The sequence below is a fragment of the Platichthys flesus genome, chromosome 19, assembly GCF_949316205.1.
Source record: "Platichthys flesus chromosome 19, fPlaFle2.1, whole genome shotgun sequence".
NCBI classification, from domain to species: domain Eukaryota; kingdom Metazoa; phylum Chordata; class Actinopteri; order Pleuronectiformes; family Pleuronectidae; genus Platichthys; species Platichthys flesus.
Window position 1 is genome coordinate 12,602,159 of NC_084963.1, and position 19,778 is coordinate 12,621,936.

General features: G+C 42.9%; 21 non-coding genes across 21 annotated transcripts; 11 read left to right on the forward strand and 10 right to left on the reverse strand.

Moving 5' to 3' along the window:
- Positions 1-498: 498 nt before the first annotated feature.
- Positions 499-580, reverse strand: trnas-gcu (transfer RNA serine (anticodon GCU)). The gene has a single exon. It is a non-coding gene; the product is annotated as a tRNA-Ser (tRNA).
- Positions 581-1,109: 529 nt separating this feature from the next.
- On the forward strand, positions 1,110-1,191 carry trnas-gcu (transfer RNA serine (anticodon GCU)). Its single transcript has one exon. It is a non-coding gene; the product is annotated as a tRNA-Ser (tRNA).
- Positions 1,192-1,585: 394 nt separating this feature from the next.
- On the reverse strand, positions 1,586-1,667 carry trnas-gcu (transfer RNA serine (anticodon GCU)). The gene has a single exon. It is a non-coding gene; the product is annotated as a tRNA-Ser (tRNA).
- A 529-nt stretch (positions 1,668-2,196) lies between these two features.
- On the forward strand, positions 2,197-2,278 carry trnas-gcu (transfer RNA serine (anticodon GCU)). The gene has a single exon. It is a non-coding gene; the product is annotated as a tRNA-Ser (tRNA).
- Positions 2,279-3,491: 1,213 nt separating this feature from the next.
- trnas-gcu (transfer RNA serine (anticodon GCU)) lies at positions 3,492-3,573 on the reverse strand. The gene has a single exon. It is a non-coding gene; the product is annotated as a tRNA-Ser (tRNA).
- Positions 3,574-4,102: 529 nt separating this feature from the next.
- Positions 4,103-4,184, forward strand: trnas-gcu (transfer RNA serine (anticodon GCU)). Its single transcript has one exon. It is a non-coding gene; the product is annotated as a tRNA-Ser (tRNA).
- Positions 4,185-5,397: 1,213 nt separating this feature from the next.
- On the reverse strand, positions 5,398-5,479 carry trnas-gcu (transfer RNA serine (anticodon GCU)). The gene has a single exon. It is a non-coding gene; the product is annotated as a tRNA-Ser (tRNA).
- Positions 5,480-6,008: 529 nt separating this feature from the next.
- trnas-gcu (transfer RNA serine (anticodon GCU)) lies at positions 6,009-6,090 on the forward strand. Its single transcript has one exon. It is a non-coding gene; the product is annotated as a tRNA-Ser (tRNA).
- Positions 6,091-7,303: 1,213 nt separating this feature from the next.
- trnas-gcu (transfer RNA serine (anticodon GCU)) lies at positions 7,304-7,385 on the reverse strand. The gene has a single exon. It is a non-coding gene; the product is annotated as a tRNA-Ser (tRNA).
- A 525-nt stretch (positions 7,386-7,910) lies between these two features.
- Positions 7,911-7,992, forward strand: trnas-gcu (transfer RNA serine (anticodon GCU)). Its single transcript has one exon. It is a non-coding gene; the product is annotated as a tRNA-Ser (tRNA).
- A 1,213-nt stretch (positions 7,993-9,205) lies between these two features.
- trnas-gcu (transfer RNA serine (anticodon GCU)) lies at positions 9,206-9,287 on the reverse strand. The gene has a single exon. It is a non-coding gene; the product is annotated as a tRNA-Ser (tRNA).
- A 529-nt stretch (positions 9,288-9,816) lies between these two features.
- On the forward strand, positions 9,817-9,898 carry trnas-gcu (transfer RNA serine (anticodon GCU)). The gene has a single exon. It is a non-coding gene; the product is annotated as a tRNA-Ser (tRNA).
- Positions 9,899-11,111: 1,213 nt separating this feature from the next.
- On the reverse strand, positions 11,112-11,193 carry trnas-gcu (transfer RNA serine (anticodon GCU)). The gene has a single exon. It is a non-coding gene; the product is annotated as a tRNA-Ser (tRNA).
- A 525-nt stretch (positions 11,194-11,718) lies between these two features.
- Positions 11,719-11,800, forward strand: trnas-gcu (transfer RNA serine (anticodon GCU)). Its single transcript has one exon. It is a non-coding gene; the product is annotated as a tRNA-Ser (tRNA).
- A 1,213-nt stretch (positions 11,801-13,013) lies between these two features.
- On the reverse strand, positions 13,014-13,095 carry trnas-gcu (transfer RNA serine (anticodon GCU)). The gene has a single exon. It is a non-coding gene; the product is annotated as a tRNA-Ser (tRNA).
- Positions 13,096-13,620: 525 nt separating this feature from the next.
- trnas-gcu (transfer RNA serine (anticodon GCU)) lies at positions 13,621-13,702 on the forward strand. Its single transcript has one exon. It is a non-coding gene; the product is annotated as a tRNA-Ser (tRNA).
- A 1,213-nt stretch (positions 13,703-14,915) lies between these two features.
- On the reverse strand, positions 14,916-14,997 carry trnas-gcu (transfer RNA serine (anticodon GCU)). The gene has a single exon. It is a non-coding gene; the product is annotated as a tRNA-Ser (tRNA).
- A 529-nt stretch (positions 14,998-15,526) lies between these two features.
- Positions 15,527-15,608, forward strand: trnas-gcu (transfer RNA serine (anticodon GCU)). The gene has a single exon. It is a non-coding gene; the product is annotated as a tRNA-Ser (tRNA).
- Positions 15,609-16,821: 1,213 nt separating this feature from the next.
- trnas-gcu (transfer RNA serine (anticodon GCU)) lies at positions 16,822-16,903 on the reverse strand. Its single transcript has one exon. It is a non-coding gene; the product is annotated as a tRNA-Ser (tRNA).
- Positions 16,904-17,428: 525 nt separating this feature from the next.
- On the forward strand, positions 17,429-17,510 carry trnas-gcu (transfer RNA serine (anticodon GCU)). Its single transcript has one exon. It is a non-coding gene; the product is annotated as a tRNA-Ser (tRNA).
- A 1,822-nt stretch (positions 17,511-19,332) lies between these two features.
- Positions 19,333-19,414, forward strand: trnas-gcu (transfer RNA serine (anticodon GCU)). Its single transcript has one exon. It is a non-coding gene; the product is annotated as a tRNA-Ser (tRNA).
- The last annotated feature ends 364 nt before the right edge of the window (positions 19,415-19,778 follow it).

Genomic DNA, 19,778 nt, shown 5'->3' on the forward strand with positions numbered 1-19,778 from the left:
AAAACTGGAAAACACAGCCGCAGTCTAAAAGTCGGGAAAGTGGTATCGGTGCTTCCATACCAAAGTTCTAGCAATTAATAGAATTTCATTCAGGACTTTTAGGTAGATAAATTGTTGGTAATAGTTTAGGACTTGTAATGGACTGTTTAGGACTGGCCTGGAAACACAGCCTTAGTCTAAAAGTAAAAAAAAAAAAATGCACCAATCTCTAAAAATAACATGTTAGCTGTGTATTTTCTAAATTTCCTTTACAGCTTAGTGAATGGCCCGCTAACTTAAGTCCTAAATAATACCTATTTCCCAAATGAAGTTCTAGAACTTTGTTTAGGTAGATCTGACAGCACCTTCCTAACTTTTAGACTGCAGCTGTGTTTCCAGTTTGCACAGTGAACTAAGTGAAGCAGCTTACCGTATCAGACTTTATTTGAACTGTGGAACATCGAGACACACATCCCCATGGTGTTGTCACGGAGATACTGTAAACAAACAAAGACAAACCGACGAGGATGGGATTCGAACCCACGCGTGCAGAGCACAATGGATTAGCAGTCCATCGCCTTAACCACTCGGCCACCTCGTCCTGCACGTCTATAGCCAGGTGGCTGTCGAATTCGTCTGGCCTGCTACCTTAAATGCTAAACAGTTCCTGACAATTGATCTACCAAGTCCTGAATGAAGTCCTAACAGTTGTTCGAACTTTGGTTAGGCCTTTGTTAGGAATCGGTTAGCCCCTTTCACTTGACAGTCATGTGAAAAGAGCAGCACCAACAGTAATGACCCAAACTGGTCAAACCTAGATGAGAGGAAAGTGGTGCTGTCCAACAGCTGGACATACGCGTGCAGAGCACAATGGATCAGCAGTCCATCCCATTAACCACTACAATAAATTGTCTAGATGTTGAACAGCACCACTTTCCTCTCATATAGGTTTGACCAGTGCTTTTTTGTTTGGACTGACCATACAAGTGTTATTACTGTTGGTGCTGCTCCTTTCACATGACTGTCAAGTGACAAGGGCTACCAAGTCATTCAGGGCTTGGTAGATAAATTGTTAGGAATTGTTAAGGACTTAACGAGCAGTTAATAGAGACAGCAATTAGGACATATAGGACGAGGTGGCCGAGTGGTTAAGGCGATGGACTGCTAATCCATTGTGCTCTGCACGCGTGGGTTCGAATCCCATCCTCGTCGGTTTCTCTTTGCTTGTTTACAGCATCTCCGTGGCAACACCATGAGGATGTGTTGGTCAAATTGTCCCACAGTTCAGCAAACGTCTGAAACGTGAATCTGCTTCACTTAGTACACTGTGAAACTGGAAACACAGCCCTTGTTTAAAGGTTGAAAAGAATCCACTTACCTCAAAAGAGGTGAACTTTGTGATCATAACACATATACAATGTATAAGCTATATATTCTCTCAAATGGCATATAGGGTGGCCAGTTCCAGCGACCAACAACATCTTCCCAATGTTTAGACTGAGGCTTTGTTTCAACTTTTCACACGTTTATTTGAACTGTAGGACATTTTGACAAACACATCCCCATGGTGTTGTCACGGAGATACTGTAAACAAACAAAGACAAACCGACGAGGATGGGATTCGAACCCACGCGTGCAGAGCACAATGGATTAGCAGTCCATCGCCTTAACCACTCGGCCACCTCGTCCTGCACGTCTATAGCCAGGTGGCTGTCGAATTCGTCTGGCCTGCTACCTTAAATGCTAAACAGTTCCTGACAATTGATCTACCAAGTCCTGAATGAAGTCCTAACAGTTGTTCGAACTTTGGTTAGGCCTTTGTTAGGAATCGGTTAGCCCCTTTCACTTGACAGTCATGTGAATAGAGCAGCACCAACAGTCATGACCCAAACTGGTCAAACCTAGATGAGAGGAAAGTGGTGCTGTCCAACAGCTGGACATACGCGTGCAGAGCACAATGGATCAGCAGTCCATCCCATTAACCACTACAATAAATTGTCTAGATGTTGAACAGCACCACTTTCCTCTCATATAGGTTTGACCAGTGCTTTTTTGTTTGGACTGACCATACAAGTGTTATTACTGTTGGTGCTGCTCCTTTCACATGACTGTCAAGTGACAAGGGCTACCAAGTCATTCAGGACTTGGTAGATAAATTGTTAGGAATTGTTAAGGACTTAACGAGCAGTAAATAGAGACAGCAATTAGGACATATAGGACGAGGTGGCCGAGTGGTTAAGGCGATGGACTGCTAATCCATTGTGCTCTGCACGCGTGGGTTCGAATCCCATCCTCGTCGGTTTCTCTTTGCTTGTTTACAGCATCTCCGTGGCAACACCATGAGGATGTGTTGGTCAAATTGTCCCACAGTTCAGCAAACGTCTGAAACGTGAATCTGCTTCACTTAGTACACTGTGAAACTGGAAACACAGCCCTAGTTTAAAGGTTGAAAAGAATCCACTTACCTCAAAAGAGGTGAACTATGTGATCATAACACATATACAATGTATAAGCTATATATTCTCTCAAATGGCATATAGGACGAGGTGGCCAGTTCCAGCGACCAACAACATCTTCCCAATGTTTAGACTGAGGCTTTGTTTCAACTTTTCACACGTTTATTTGAACTGTAGGACATTTTGACAAACACATCCTAATGGTGTTGCCACGGAGATACTGTAAACAAGCAAAGATAGACCGACGAGGATGGGATTCGAACCCACTCGTGCAGAGCACAATGATAGACAGGGTCTACCCAAGTCCTAACAAAGGCCTAACAACTGTTAGGACTTCATTCGGGACTTGGTAGACAAATTGTTAGGAATTGTTTAGGACTTAACGACCAGTCCATAGAGGCGGTGGGATCGGATCCCATCCTCGTCGGTTTGAATTTGCTTATTTACAGTATCTCCGTGACAACACAATGAGGATGTATGTCAAAATGACCCACAGTTCAAATAAAGTCACATAAAGTTAAGTCCTAACCGTGAAGTTGCTTCACTTAGTTCACTGTGACAACTGGAAAACACAGCCGCAGTCTAAAAGTCGGGAAAGTGGTATCGGTGCTTCCATACCAAAGTTCTAGCAATTAATAGAATTTCATTCAGGACTTTTAGGTAGATAAATTGTTGGGAATAGTTTAGGACTTGTAATGGACTGTTTAGGACTGGCCTGGAAACACAGCCTTAGTCTAAAAGTAAAAAAAAAAAAATGCACCAATCTCTAAAAATAACATGTTAGCTGTGTATTTTCTAAATTTCCTTTACAGCTTAGTGAATGGCCCGCTAACTTAAGTCCTAAATAATACCTATTTCCCAAATGAAGTTCTAGAACTTTGTTTAGGTAGATCTGACAGCACCTTCCAAACTTTTAGACTGCAGCTGTGTTTCCAGTTTGCACAGTGAACTAAGTGAAGCAGCTTACCGTATCAGACTTTATTTGAACTGTGGAACATCGTGACACACATCCCCATGGTGTTGTCACGGAGATACTGTAAACAAACAAAGACAAACCGACGAGGATGGGATTCGAACCCACGCGTGCAGAGCACAATGGATTAGCAGTCCATCGCCTTAACCACTCGGCCACCTCGTCCTGCACGTCTATAGCCAGGTGGCTGTCGAATTCGTCTGGCCTGCTACCTTAAATGCTAAACAGTTCCTGACAATTGATCTACCAAGTCCTGAATGAAGTCCTAACAGTTGTTCGAACTTTGGTTAGGCCTTTGTTAGGAATCGGTTAGCCCCTTTCACTTGACAGTCATGTGAAAAGAGCAGCACCAACAGTAATGACCCAAACTGGTCAAACCTAGATGAGAGGAAAGTGGTGCTGTCCAACAGCTGGACATACGCGTGCAGAGCACAATGGATCAGCAGTCCATCCCATTAACCACTACAATAAATTGTCTAGATGTTGAACAGCACCACTTTCCTCTCATATAGGTTTGACCAGTGCTTTTTTGTTTGGACTGACCATACAAGTGTTATTACTGTTGGTGCTGCTCCTTTCACATGACTGTCAAGTGACAAGGGCTACCAAGTCATTCAGGACTTGGTAGATAAATTGTTAGGAATTGTTAAGGACTTAACGAGCAGTAAATAGAGACAGCAATTAGGACATATAGGACGAGGTGGCCGAGTGGTTAAGGCGATGGACTGCTAATCCATTGTGCTCTGCACGCGTGGGTTCGAATCCCATCCTCGTCGGTTTCTCTTTGCTTGTTTACAGCATCTCCGTGGCAACACCATGAGGATGTGTTGGTCAAATTGTCCCACAGTTCAGCAAACGTCTGAAACGTGAATCTGCTTCACTTAGTACACTGTGAAACTGGAAACACAGCCCTAGTTTAAAGGTTGAAAAGAATCCACTTACCTCAAAAGAGGTGAACTATGTGATCATAACACATATACAATGTATAAGCTATATATTCTCTCAAATGGCATATAGGACGAGGTGGCCAGTTCCAGCGACCAACAACATCTTCCCAATGTTTAGACTGAGGCTTTGTTTCAACTTTTCACACGTTTATTTGAACTGTAGGACATTTTGACAAACACATCCTAATGGTGTTGCCACGGAGATACTGTAAACAAGCAAAGATAGACCGACGAGGATGGGATTCGAACCCACTCGTGCAGAGCACAATGATAGACAGGGTCTACCCAAGTCCTAACAAAGGCCTAACAACTGTTAGGACTTCATTCGGGACTTGGTAGACAAATTGTTAGGAATTGTTTAGGACTTAACGACCAGTCCATAGAGGCGGTGGGATCGGATCCCATCCTCGTCGGTTTGAATTTGCTTATTTACAGTATCTCCGTGACAACACAATGAGGATGTATGTCAAAATGACCCACAGTTCAAATAAAGTCACATAAAGTTAAGTCCTAACCGTGAAGTTGCTTCACTTAGTTCACTGTGACAACTGGAAAACACAGCCGCAGTCTAAAAGTCGGGAAAGTGGTATCGGTGCTTCCATACCAAAGTTCTAGCAATTAATAGAATTTCATTCAGGACTTTTAGGTAGATAAATTGTTGGGAATAGTTTAGGACTTGTAATGGACTGTTTAGGACTGGCCTGGAAACACAGCCTTAGTCTAAAAGTAAAAAAAAAAAAATGCACCAATCTCTAAAAATAACATGTTAGCTGTGTATTTTCTAAATTTCCTTTACAGCTTAGTGAATGGCCCGCTAACTTAAGTCCTAAATAATACCTATTTCCCAAATGAAGTTCTAGAACTTTGTTTAGGTAGATCTGACAGCACCTTCCAAACTTTTAGACTGCAGCTGTGTTTCCAGTTTGCACAGTGAACTAAGTGAAGCAGCTTACCGTATCAGACTTTATTTGAACTGTGGAACATCGTGACACACATCCCCATGGTGTTGTCACGGAGATACTGTAAACAAACAAAGACAAACCGACGAGGATGGGATTCGAACCCACGCGTGCAGAGCACAATGGATTAGCAGTCCATCGCCTTAACCACTCGGCCACCTCGTCCTGCACGTCTATAGCCAGGTGGCTGTCGAATTCGTCTGGCCTGCTACCTTAAATGCTAAACAGTTCCTGACAATTGATCTACCAAGTCCTGAATGAAGTCCTAACAGTTGTTCGAACTTTGGTTAGGCCTTTGTTAGGAATCGGTTAGCCCCTTTCACTTGACAGTCATGTGAAAAGAGCAGCACCAACAGTAATGACCCAAACTGGTCAAACCTAGATGAGAGGAAAGTGGTGCTGTCCAACAGCTGGACATACGCGTGCAGAGCACAATGGATCAGCAGTCCATCCCATTAACCACTACAATAAATTGTCTAGATGTTGAACAGCACCACTTTCCTCTCATATAGGTTTGACCAGTGCTTTTTTGTTTGGACTGACCATACAAGTGTTATTACTGTTGGTGCTGCTCCTTTCACATGACTGTCAAGTGACAAGGGCTACCAAGTCATTCAGGACTTGGTAGATAAATTGTTAGGAATTGTTAAGGACTTAACGAGCAGTAAATAGAGACAGCAATTAGGACATATAGGACGAGGTGGCCGAGTGGTTAAGGCGATGGACTGCTAATCCATTGTGCTCTGCACGCGTGGGTTCGAATCCCATCCTCGTCGGTTTCTCTTTGCTTGTTTACAGCATCTCCGTGCCAACACCATGAGGATGTGTTGGTCAAATTGTCCCACAGTTCAGCAAACGTCTGAAACGTGAATCTGCTTCACTTAGTACACTGTGAAACTGGAAACACAGCCCTAGTTTAAAGGTTGAAAAGAATCCACTTACCTCAAAAGAGGTGAACTATGTGATCATAACACATATACAATGTATAAGCTATATATTCTCTCAAATGGCATATAGGACGAGGTGGCCAGTTCCAGCGACCAACAACATCTTCCCAATGTTTAGACTGAGGCTTTGTTTCAACTTTTCACACGTTTATTTGAACTGTAGGACATTTTGACAAACACATCCTAATGGTGTTGCCACGGAGATACTGTAAACAAGCAAAGATAGACCGACGAGGATGGGATTCGAACCCACTCGTGCAGAGCACAATGATAGACAGGGTCTACCCAAGTCCTAACAAAGGCCTAACAACTGTTAGGACTTCATTCGGGACTTGGTAGACAAATTGTTAGGAATTGTTTAGGACTTAACGACCAGTCCATAGAGGCGGTGGGATCGGATCCCATCCTCGTCGGTTTGAATTTGCTTATTTACAGTATCTCCGTGACAACACAATGAGGATGTATGTCAAAATGACCCACAGTTCAAATAAAGTCACATAAAGTTAAGTCCTAACCGTGAAGTTGCTTCACTTAGTTCACTGTGACAACTGGAAAACACAGCCGCAGTCGAAAAGTCGGGAAAGTGGTATCGGTGCTTCCATACCAAAGTTCTAGCAATTAATAGAATTTCATTCAGGACTTTTAGGTAGATAAATTGTTGGTAATAGTTTAGGACTTGTAATGGACTGTTTAGGACTGGCCTGGAAACACAGCCTTAGTATAAAAGTAAAAAAAAAAAAATGCACCAATCTCTAAAAATAACATGTTAGCTGTGTATTTTCTAAATTTCCTTTACAGCTTAGTGAATGGCCCGCTAACTTAAGTCCTAAATAATACCTATTTCCCAAATGAAGTTCTAGAACTTTGTTTAGGTAGATCTGACAGCACCTTCCTAACTTTTAGACTGCAGCTGTGTTTCCAGTTTGCACAGTGAACTAAGTGAAGCAGCTTACCGTATCAGACTTTATTTGAACTGTGGAACATCGTGACACACATCCCCATGGTGTTGTCACGGAGATACTGTAAACAAACAAAGACAAACCGACGAGGATGGGATTCGAACCCACGCGTGCAGAGCACAATGGATTAGCAGTCCATCGCCTTAACCACTCGGCCACCTCGTCCTGCACAACGTCAGGTGGCTGTCGAATTCGTCTGGCCTGCTACCTTAAATGCTAAACAGTTCCTGACAATTGATCTACCAAGTCCTGAATGAAGTCCTAACAGTTGTTCGAACTTTGGTTAGGCCTTTGTTAGGAATCGGTTAGCCCCTTTCACTTGACAGTCATGTGAATAGAGCAGCACCAACAGTCATGACCCAAACTGGTCAAACCTAGATGAGAGGAAAGTGGTGCTGTCCAACAGCTGGACATACGCGTGCAGAGCACAATGGATCAGCAGTCCATCCCATTAACCACTACAATAAATTGTCTAGATGTTGAACAGCACCACTTTCCTCTCATATAGGTTTGACCAGTGCTTTTTTGTTTGGACTGACCATACAAGTGTTATTACTGTTGGTGCTGCTCCTTTCACATGACTGTCAAGTGACAAGGGCTACCAAGTCATTCAGGACTTGGTAGATAAATTGTTAGGAATTGTTAAGGACTTAAAGAGCAGTAAATAGAGACAGCAATTAGGACATATAGGACGAGGTGGCCGAGTGGTTAAGGCGATGGACTGCTAATCCATTCTGCTCTGCACGCGTGGGTTCGAATCCCATCCTCGTCGGTTTCTCTTTGCTTGTTTACAGCATCTCCGTGGCAACACCATGAGGATGTGTTGGTCAAATTGTCCCACAGTTCAGCAAACGTCTGAAACGTGAATCTGCTTCACTTAGTACACTGTGAAACTGGAAACACAGCCCTAGTTTAAAGGTTGAAAAGAATCCACTTACCTCAAAAGAGGTGAACTATGTGATCATAACACATATACAATGTATAAGCTATATATTCTCTCAAATGGCATATAGGACGAGGTGGCCAGTTCCAGCGACCAACAACATCTTCCCAATGTTTAGACTGAGGCTTTGTTTCAACTTTTCACACGTTTATTTGAACTGTAGGACATTTTGACAAACACATCCTAATGGTGTTGCCACGGAGATACTGTAAACAAGCAAAGATAGACCGACGAGGATGGGATTCGAACCCACTCGTGCAGAGCACAATGATAGACAGGGTCTACCCAAGTCCTAACAAAGGCCTAACAACTGTTAGGACTTCATTCGGGACTTGGTAGACAAATTGTTAGGAATTGTTTAGGACTTAACGACCAGTCCATAGAGGCGGTGGGATCGGATCCCATCCTCGTCGGTTTGAATTTGCTTATTTACAGTATCTCCGTGACAACACAATGAGGATGTATGTCAAAATGACCCACAGTTCAAATAAAGTCACATAAAGTTAAGTCCTAACCGTGAAGTTGCTTCACTTAGTTCACTGTGACAACTGGAAAACACAGCCGCAGTCGAAAAGTCGGGAAAGTGGTATCGGTGCTTCCATACCAAAGTTCTAGCAATTAATAGAATTTCATTCAGGACTTTTAGGTAGATAAATTGTTGGTAATAGTTTAGGACTTGTAATGGACTGTTTAGGACTGGCCTGGAAACACAGCCTTAGTATAAAAGTAAAAAAAAAAAAATGCACCAATCTCTAAAAATAACATGTTAGCTGTGTATTTTCTAAATTTCCTTTACAGCTTAGTGAATGGCCCGCTAACTTAAGTCCTAAATAATACCTATTTCCCAAATGAAGTTCTAGAACTTTGTTTAGGTAGATCTGACAGCACCTTCCTAACTTTTAGACTGCAGCTGTGTTTCCAGTTTGCACAGTGAACTAAGTGAAGCAGCTTACCGTATCAGACTTTATTTGAACTGTGGAACATCGTGACACACATCCCCATGGTGTTGTCACGGAGATACTGTAAACAAACAAAGACAAACCGACGAGGATGGGATTCGAACCCACGCGTGCAGAGCACAATGGATTAGCAGTCCATCGCCTTAACCACTCGGCCACCTCGTCCTGCACGTCTATAGCCAGGTGGCTGTCGAATTCGTCTGGCCTGCTACCTTAAATGCTAAACAGTTCCTGACAATTGATCTACCAAGTCCTGAATGAAGTCCTAACAGTTGTTCGAACTTTGGTTAGGCCTTTGTTAGGAATCGGTTAGCCCCTTTCACTTGACAGTCATGTGAAAAGAGCAGCACCAACAGTAATGACCCAAACTGGTCAAACCTAGATGAGAGGAAAGTGGTGCTGTCCAACAGCTGGACATACGCGTGCAGAGCACAATGGATCAGCAGTCCATCCCATTAACCACTACAATAAATTGTCTAGATGTTGAACAGCACCACTTTCCTCTCATATAGGTTTGACCAGTGCTTTTTTGTTTGGACTGACCATACAAGTGTTATTACTGTTGGTGCTGCTCCTTTCACATGACTGTCAAGTGACAAGGGCTACCAAGTCATTCAGGACCTGGTAGATAAATTGTTAGGAATTGTTAAGGACTTAAAGAGCAGTAAATAGAGACAGCAATTAGGACATATAGGACGAGGTGGCCGAGTGGTTAATGCGATGGACTGCTAATCCATTGTGCTCTGCACGCGTGGGTTCGAATCCCATCCTCGTCGGTTTCTCTTTGCTTGTTTACAGCATCTCCGTGGCAACACCATGAGGATGTGTTGGTCAAATTGTCCCACAGTTCAGCAAACGTCTGAAACGTGAATCTGCTTCACTTAGTACACTGTGAAACTGGAAACACAGCCCTAGTTTAAAGGTTGAAAAGAATCCACTTACCTCAAAAGAGGTGAGCTTTGTGATCATAACACATATACAATGTATAAGCTATATATTCTCTCAAATGGCATATAGGACGAGGTGGCCAGTTCCAGCGACCAACAACATCTTCCCAATGTTTAGACTGAGGCTTTGTTTCAACTTTTCACACGTTTATTTGAACTGTAGGACATTTTGACAAACACATCCTAATGGTGTTGCCACGGAGATACTGTAAACAAGCAAAGATAGACCGACGAGGATGGGATTCGAACCCACTCGTGCAGAGCACAATGATAGACAGGGTCTACCCAAGTCCTAACAAAGGCCTAACAACTGTTAGGACTTCATTCGGGACTTGGTAGACAAATTGTTAGGAATTGTTTAGGACTTAACGACCAGTCCATAGAGGCGGTGGGATCGGATCCCATCCTCGTCGGTTTGAATTTGCTTATTTACAGTATCTCCGTGACAACACAATGAGGATGTATGTCAAAATGACCCACAGTTCAAATAAAGTCACATAAAGTTAAGTCCTAACCGTGAAGTTGCTTCACTTAGTTCACTGTGACAACTGGAAAACACAGCCGCAGTCTAAAAGTCGGGAAAGTGGTATCGGTGCTTCCATACCAAAGTTCTAGCAATTAATAGAATTTCATTCAGGACTTTTAGGTAGATAAATTGTTGGGAATAGTTTAGGACTTGTAATGGACTGTTTAGGACTGGCCTGGAAACACAGCCTTAGTCTAAAAGTAAAAAAAAAAAAATGCACCAATCTCTAAAAATAACATGTTAGCTGTGTATTTTCTAAATTTCCTTTACAGCTTAGTGAATGGCCCGCTAACTTAAGTCCTAAATAATACCTATTTCCCAAATGAAGTTCTAGAACTTTGTTTAGGTAGATCTGACAGCACCTTCCTAACTTTTAGACTGCAGCTGTGTTTCCAGTTTGCACAGTGAACTAAGTGAAGCAGCTTACCGTATCAGACTTTATTTGAACTGTGGAACATCGTGACACACATCCCCATGGTGTTGTCACGGAGATACTGTAAACAAACAAAGACAAACCGACGAGGATGGGATTCGAACCCACGCGTGCAGAGCACAATGGATTAGCAGTCCATCGCCTTAACCACTCGGCCACCTCGTCTTGCACAACGTCAGGTGGCTGTCGAATTCGTCTGGCCTGCTACCTTAAATGCTAAACAGTTCCTGACAATTGATCTACCAAGTCCTGAATGAAGTCCTAACAGTTGTTCGAACTTTGGTTAGGCCTTTGTTAGGAATCGGTTAGCCCCTTTCACTTGACAGTCATGTGAAAAGAGCAGCACCAACAGTAATGACCCAAACTGGTCAAACCTAGATGAGAGGAAAGTGGTGCTGTCCAACAGCTGGACATACGCGTGCAGAGCACAATGGATCAGCAGTCCATCCCATTAACCACTACAATAAATTGTCTAGATGTTGAACAGCACCACTTTCCTCTCATATAGGTTTGACCAGTGCTTTTTTGTTTGGACTGACCATACAAGTGTTATTACTGTTGGTGCTGCTCCTTTCACATGACTGTCAAGTGACAAGGGCTACCAAGTCATTCAGGACTTGGTAGATAAATTGTTAGGAATTGTTAAGGACTTAACGAGCAGTAAATAGAGACAGCAATTAGGACATATAGGACGAGGTGGCCGAGTGGTTAAGGCGATGGACTGCTAATCCATTGTGCTCTGCACGCGTGGGTTCGAATCCCATCCTCGTCGGTTTCTCTTTGCTTGTTTACAGCATCTCCGTGGCAACACCATGAGGATGTGTTGGTCAAATTGTCCCACAGTTCAGCAAACGTCTGAAACGTGAATCTGCTTCACTTAGTACACTGTGAAACTGGAAACACAGCCCTAGTTTAAAGGTTGAAAAGAATCCACTTACCTCAAAAGAGGTGAACTATGTGATCATAACACATATACAATGTATAAGCTATATATTCTCTCAAATGGCATATAGGACGAGGTGGCCAGTTCCAGCGACCAACAACATCTTCCCAATGTTTAGACTGAGGCTTTGTTTCAACTTTTCACACGTTTATTTGAACTGTAGGACATTTTGACAAACACATCCTAATGGTGTTGCCACGGAGATACTGTAAACAAGCAAAGATAGACCGACGAGGATGGGATTCGAACCCACTCGTGCAGAGCACAATGATAGACAGGGTCTACCCAAGTCCTAACAAAGGCCTAACAACTGTTAGGACTTCATTCGGGACTTGGTAGACAAATTGTTAGGAATTGTTTAGGACTTAACGACCAGTCCATAGAGGCGGTGGGATCGGATCCCATCCTCGTCGGTTTGAATTTGCTTATTTACAGTATCTCCGTGACAACACAATGAGGATGTATGTCAAAATGACCCACAGTTCAAATAAAGTCACATAAAGTTAAGTCCTAACCGTGAAGTTGCTTCACTTAGTTCACTGTGACAACTGGAAAACACAGCCGCAGTCGAAAAGTCGGGAAAGTGGTATCGGTGCTTCCATACCAAAGTTCTAGCAATTAATAGAATTTCATTCAGGACTTTTAGGTAGATAAATTGTTGGTAATAGTTTAGGACTTGTAATGGACTGTTTAGGACTGGCCTGGAAACACAGCCTTAGTATAAAAGTAAAAAAAAAAAAATGCACCAATCTCTAAAAATAACATGTTAGCTGTGTATTTTCTAAATTTCCTTTACAGCTTAGTGAATGGCCCGCTAACTTAAGTCCTAAATAATACCTATTTCCCAAATGAAGTTCTAGAACTTTGTTTAGGTAGATCTGACAGCACCTTCCTAACTTTTAGACTGCAGCTGTGTTTCCAGTTTGCACAGTGAACTAAGTGAAGCAGCTTACCGTATCAGACTTTATTTGAACTGTGGAACATCGTGACACACATCCCCATGGTGTTGTCACGGAGATACTGTAAACAAACAAAGACAAACCGACGAGGATGGGATTCGAACCCACGCGTGCAGAGCACAATGGATTAGCAGTCCATCGCCTTAACCACTCGGCCACCTCGTCCTGCACAACGTCAGGTGGCTGTCGAATTCGTCTGGCCTGCTACCTTAAATGCTAAACAGTTCCTGACAATTGATCTACCAAGTCCTGAATGAAGTCCTAACAGTTGTTCGAACTTTGGTTAGGCCTTTGTTAGGAATCGGTTAGCCCCTTTCACTTGACAGTCATGTGAAAAGAGCAGCACCAACAGTAATGACCCAAACTGGTCAAACCTAGATGAGAGGAAAGTGGTGCTGTCCAACAGCTGGACATACGCGTGCAGAGCACAATGGATCAGCAGTCCATCCCATTAACCACTACAATAAATTGTCTAGATGTTGAACAGCACCACTTTCCTCTCATATAGGTTTGACCAGTGCTTTTTTGTTTGGACTGACCATACAAGTGTTATTACTGTTGGTGCTGCTCCTTTCACATGACTGTCAAGTGACAAGGGCTACCAAGTCATTCAGGACTTGGTAGATAAATTGTTAGGAATTGTTAAGGACTTAACGAGCAGTAAATAGAGACAGCAATTAGGACATATAGGACGAGGTGGCCGAGTGGTTAAGGCGATGGACTGCTAATCCATTGTGCTCTGCACGCGTGGGTTCGAATCCCATCCTCGTCGGTTTCTCTTTGCTTGTTTACAGCATCTCCGTGGCAACACCATGAGGATGTGTTGGTCAAATTGTCCCACAGTTCAGCAAACGTCTGAAACGTGAATCTGCTTCACTTAGTACACTGTGAAACTGGAAACACAGCCCTAGTTTAAAGGTTGAAAAGAATCCACTTACCTCAAAAGAGGTGAACTATGTGATCATAACACATATACAATGTATAAGCTATATATTCTCTCAAATGGCATATAGGACGAGGTGGCCAGTTCCAGCGACCAACAACATCTTCCCAATGTTTAGACTGAGGCTTTGTTTCAACTTTTCACACGTTTATTTGAACTGTAGGACATTTTGACAAACACATCCTAATGGTGTTGCCACGGAGATACTGTAAACAAGCAAAGATAGACCGACGAGGATGGGATTCGAACCCACTCGTGCAGAGCACAATGATAGACAGGGTCTACCCAAGTCCTAACAAAGGCCTAACAACTGTTAGGACTTCATTCGGGACTTGGTAGACAAATTGTTAGGAATTGTTTAGGACTTAACGACCAGTCCATAGAGGCGGTGGGATCGGATCCCATCCTCGTCGGTTTGAATTTGCTTATTTACAGTATCTCCGTGACAACACAATGAGGATGTATGTCAAAATGACCCACAGTTCAAATAAAGTCACATAAAGTTAAGTCCTAACCGTGAAGTTGCTTCACTTAGTTCACTGTGACAACTGGAAAACACAGCCGCAGTCGAAAAGTCGGGAAAGTGGTATCGGTGCTTCCATACCAAAGTTCTAGCAATTAATAGAATTTCATTCAGGACTTTTAGGTAGATAAATTGTTGGTAATAGTTTAGGACTTGTAATGGACTGTTTAGGACTGGCCTGGAAACACAGCCTTAGTATAAAAGTAAAAAAAAAAAAATGCACCAATCTCTAAAAATAACATGTTAGCTGTGTATTTTCTAAATTTCCTTTACAGCTTAGTGAATGGCCCGCTAACTTAAGTCCTAAATAATACCTATTTCCCAAATGAAGTTCTAGAACTTTGTTAAGGTAGATCTGACAGCACCTTCCTAACTTTTAGACTGCAGCTGTGTTTCCAGTTTGCACAGTGAACTAAGTGAAGCAGCTTACCGTATCAGACTTTATTTGAACTGTGGAACATCGTGACACACATCCCCATGGTGTTGTCACGGAGATACTGTAAACAAACAAAGACAAACCGACGAGGATGGGATTCGAACCCACGCGTGCAGAGCACAATGGATTAGCAGTCCATCGCCTTAACCACTCGGCCACCTCGTCCTGCACGTCTATAGCCAGGTGGCTGTCGAATTCGTCTGGCCTGCTACCTTAAATGCTAAACAGTTCCTGACAATTGATCTACCAAGTCCTGAATGAAGTCCTAACAGTTGTTCGAACTTTGGTTAGGCCTTTGTTAGGAATCGGTTAGCCCCTTTCACTTGACAGTCATGTGAAAAGAGCAGCACCAACAGTAATGACCCAAACTGGTCAAACCTAGATGAGAGGAAAGTGGTGCTGTCCAACAGCTGGACATACGCGTGCAGAGCACAATGGATCAGCAGTCCATCCCATTAACCACTACAATAAATTGTCTAGATGTTGAACAGCACCACTTTCCTCTCATATAGGTTTGACCAGTGCTTTTTTGTTTGGACTGACCATACAAGTGTTATTACTGTTGGTGCTGCTCCTTTCACATGACTGTCAAGTGACAAGGGCTACCAAGTCATTCAGGACCTGGTAGATAAATTGTTAGGAATTGTTAAGGACTTAAAGAGCAGTAAATAGAGACAGCAATTAGGACATATAGGACGAGGTGGCCGAGTGGTTAATGCGATGGACTGCTAATCCATTGTGCTCTGCACGCGTGGGTTCGAATCCCATCCTCGTCGGTTTCTCTTTGCTTGTTTACAGCATCTCCGTGGCAACACCATGAGGATGTGTTGGTCAAATTGTCCCACAGTTCAGCAAACGTCTGAAACGTGAATCTGCTTCACTTAGTACACTGTGAAACTGGAAACACAGCCCTAGTTTAAAGGTTGAAAAGAATCCACTTACCTCAAAAGAGGTGAGCTTTGTGATCATAACACATATACAATGTATAAGCTATATATTCTCTCAAATGGCATATAGGACGAGGTGGCCAGTTCCAGCGACCAACAACATCTTCCCAATGTTTAGACTGAGGCTTTGTTTCAACTTTTCACACGTTTATTTGAACTGTAGGACATTTTGACAAACACATCCTAATGGTGTTGCCACGGAGATACTGTAAACAAGCAAAGATAGACCGACGAGGATGGGATTCGAACCCACTCGTGCAGAGCACAATGATAGACAGGGTCTACCCAAGTCCTAACAAAGGCCTAACAACTGTTAGGACTTCATTCGGGACTTGGTAGACAAATTGTTAGGAATTGTTTAGGACTTAACGACCAGTCCATAGAGGCGGTGGGATCGGATCCCATCCTCGTCGGTTTGAATTTGCTTATTTACAGTATCTCCGTGACAACACAATGAGGATGTATGTCAAAATGACCCACAGTTCAAATAAAGTCACATAAAGTTAAGTCCTAACCGTGAAGTTGCTTCACTTAGTTCACTGTGACAACTGGAAAACACAGCCGCAGTCTAAAAGTCGGGAAAGTGGTATCGGTGCTTCCATACCAAAGTTCTAGCAATTAATAGAATTTCATTCAGGACTTTTAGGTAGATAAATTGTTGGGAATAGTTTAGGACTTGTAATGGACTGTTTAGGACTGGCCTGGAAACACAGCCTTAGTCTAAAAGTAAAAAAAAAAAAATGCACCAATCTCTAAAAATAACATGTTAGCTGTGTATTTTCTAAATTTCCTTTACAGCTTAGTGAATGGCCCGCTAACTTAAGTCCTAAATAATACCTATTTCCCAAATGAAGTTCTAGAACTTTGTTTAGGTAGATCTGACAGCACCTTCCTAACTTTTAGACTGCAGCTGTGTTTCCAGTTTGCACAGTGAACTAAGTGAAGCAGCTTACCGTATCAGACTTTATTTGAACTGTGGAACATCGTGACACACATCCCCATGGTGTTGTCACGGAGATACTGTAAACAAACAAAGACAAACCGACGAGGATGGGATTCGAACCCACGCGTGCAGAGCACAATGGATTAGCAGTCCATCGCCTTAACCACTCGGCCACCTCGTCCTGCACAACGTCAGGTGGCTGTCGAATTCGTCTGGCCTGCTACCTTAAATGCTAAACAGTTCCTGACAATTGATCTACCAAGTCCTGAATGAAGTCCTAACAGTTGTTCGAACTTTGGTTAGGCCTTTGTTAGGAATCGGTTAGCCCCTTTCACTTGACAGTCATGTGAAAAGAGCAGCACCAACAGTAATGACCCAAACTGGTCAAACCTAGATGAGAGGAAAGTGGTGCTGTCCAACAGCTGGACATACGCGTGCAGAGCACAATGGATCAGCAGTCCATCCCATTAACCACTACAATAAATTGTCTAGATGTTGAACAGCACCACTTTCCTCTCATATAGGTTTGACCAGTGCTTTTTTGTTTGGACTGACCATACAAGTGTTATTACTGTTGGTGCTGCTCCTTTCACATGACTGTCAAGTGACAAGGGCTACCAAGTCATTCAGGACTTGGTAGATAAATTGTTAGGAATTGTTAAGGACTTAACGAGCAGTAAATAGAGACAGCAATTAGGACATATAGGACGAGGTGGCCGAGTGGTTAAGGCGATGGACTGCTAATCCATTGTGCTCTGCACGCGTGGGTTCGAATCCCATCCTCGTCGGTTTCTCTTTGCTTGTTTACAGCATCTCCGTGGCAACACCATGAGGATGTGTTGGTCAAATTGTCCCACAGTTCAGCAAACGTCTGAAACGTGAATCTGCTTCACTTAGTACACTGTGAAACTGGAAACACAGCCCTAGTTTAAAGGTTGAAAAGAATCCACTTACCTCAAAAGAGGTGAACTATGTGATCATAACACATACACAAAGTATAAGCTATATATTCTCTCAAATGGCATATAGGACGAGGTGGCCAGTTCCAGCGACCAACAACATCTTCCCAATGTTTAGACTGAGGCTTTGTTTCAACTTTTCACACGTTTATTTGAACTGTAGGACATTTTGACAAACACATCCTAATGGTGTTGCCACGGAGATACTGTAAACAAGCAAAGATAGACCGACGAGGATGGGATTCGAACCCACTCGTGCAGAGCACAATGATAGACAGGGTCTACCCAAGTCCTAACAAAGGCCTAACAACTGTTAGGACTTCATTCGGGACCTGGTAGACAAATTGTTAGGAATTGTTTAGGACTTAACGACCAGTCCATAGAGGCGGTGGGATCGGATCCCATCCTCGTCGGTTTGAATTTGCTTATTTACAGTATCTCCGTGACAACACAATGAGGATGTATGTCAAAATGACCCACAGTTCAAATAAAGTCACATAAAGTTAAGTCCTAACCGTGAAGTTGCTTCACTTAGTTCACTGTGACAACTGGAAAACACAGCCGCAGTCTAAAAGTCGGGAAAGTGGTATCGGTGCTTCCATACCAAAGTTCTAGCAATTAATAGAATTTCATTCAGGACTTTTAGGTAGATAAATTGTTGGGAATAGTTTAGGACTTGTAATGGACTGTTTAGGACTGGCCTGGAAACACAGCCTTAGTCTAAAAGTAAAAAAAAAAAAATGCACCAATCTCTAAAAATAACATGTTAGCTGTGTATTTTCTAAATCTCCTTTACAGCTTAGTGAATGGCCCGCTAACTTAAGTCCTAAATAATACCTATTTCCCAAATGAAGTTCTAGAACTTTGTTTAGGTAGATCTGACAGCACCTTCCTAACTTTTAGACTGCAGCTGTGTTTCCAGTTTGCACAGTGAACTAAGTGAAGCAGCTTACCGTATCAGACTTTATTTGAACTGTGGAACATCGTGACACACATCCCCATGGTGTTGTCACGGAGATACTGTAAACAAACAAAGACAAACCGAAGGATGGGATTCGAACCCACGCGTGCAGAGCACAATGGATTAGCAGTCCATCGCCTTAACCACTCGGCCACCTCTTCCTGCACGTCTATAGCCAGGTGGCTGTCGAAATCGTCTGGCCTGCTACCTTAAATGCTAAACAGTTCCTGACAATTGATCTACCAAGTCCTAAATGAAGTCCTAACAGTTGTTCGAACTTTGGTTAGGCCTTTGTTAGGAATCGGTTAGCCCCTTTCACTTGACAGTCATGTGAAAAGAGCAGCACCAACAGTAATGACCCAAACTGGTCAAACCTAGATGAGAGGAAAGTGGTGCTGTCCAACAGCTGGACATACGCGTGCAGAGCACAATGGATCAGCAGTCCATCCCATTAACCACTACAATAAATTGTCTAGATGTTGAACAGCACCACTTTCCTCTCATATAGGTTTGACCAGTGCTTTTTTGTTTGGACTGACCATACAAGTGTTATTACTGTTGGTGCTGCTCCTTTCACATGACTGTCAAGTGACAAGGGCTACCAAGTCATTCAGGACTTGGTAGATAAATTGTTAGGAATTGTTAAGGACTTAACGAGCAGTAAATAGAGACAGCAATTAGGACATATAGGACGAGGTGGCCGAGTGGTTAAGGCGATGGACTGCTAATCCATTGTGCTCTGCACGCGTGGGTTCGAATCCCATCCTCGTCGGTTTCTCTTTGCTTGTTTACAGCATCTCCGTGGCAACACCATGAGGATGTGTTGGTGTGTTGTGTTGGTCAAATTGTCCCACAGTTCAGCAAACGTCTGAAACGTGAATCTGCTTCACTTAGTACACTGTGAAACTGGAAACACAGCCCTAGTTTAAAGGTTGAAAAGAATCCACTTACCTCAAAAGAGGTGAACTATGTGATCATAACACATATACAATGTATAAGCTATATATTCTCTCAAATGGCATACAGGACGAGGTGGCCAGTTCCAGCGACCAACAACATCTTCCCAATGTTTAGACTGAGGCTTTGTTTCAACTTTTCACACGTTTATTTGAACTGTAGGACATTTTGACAAACAC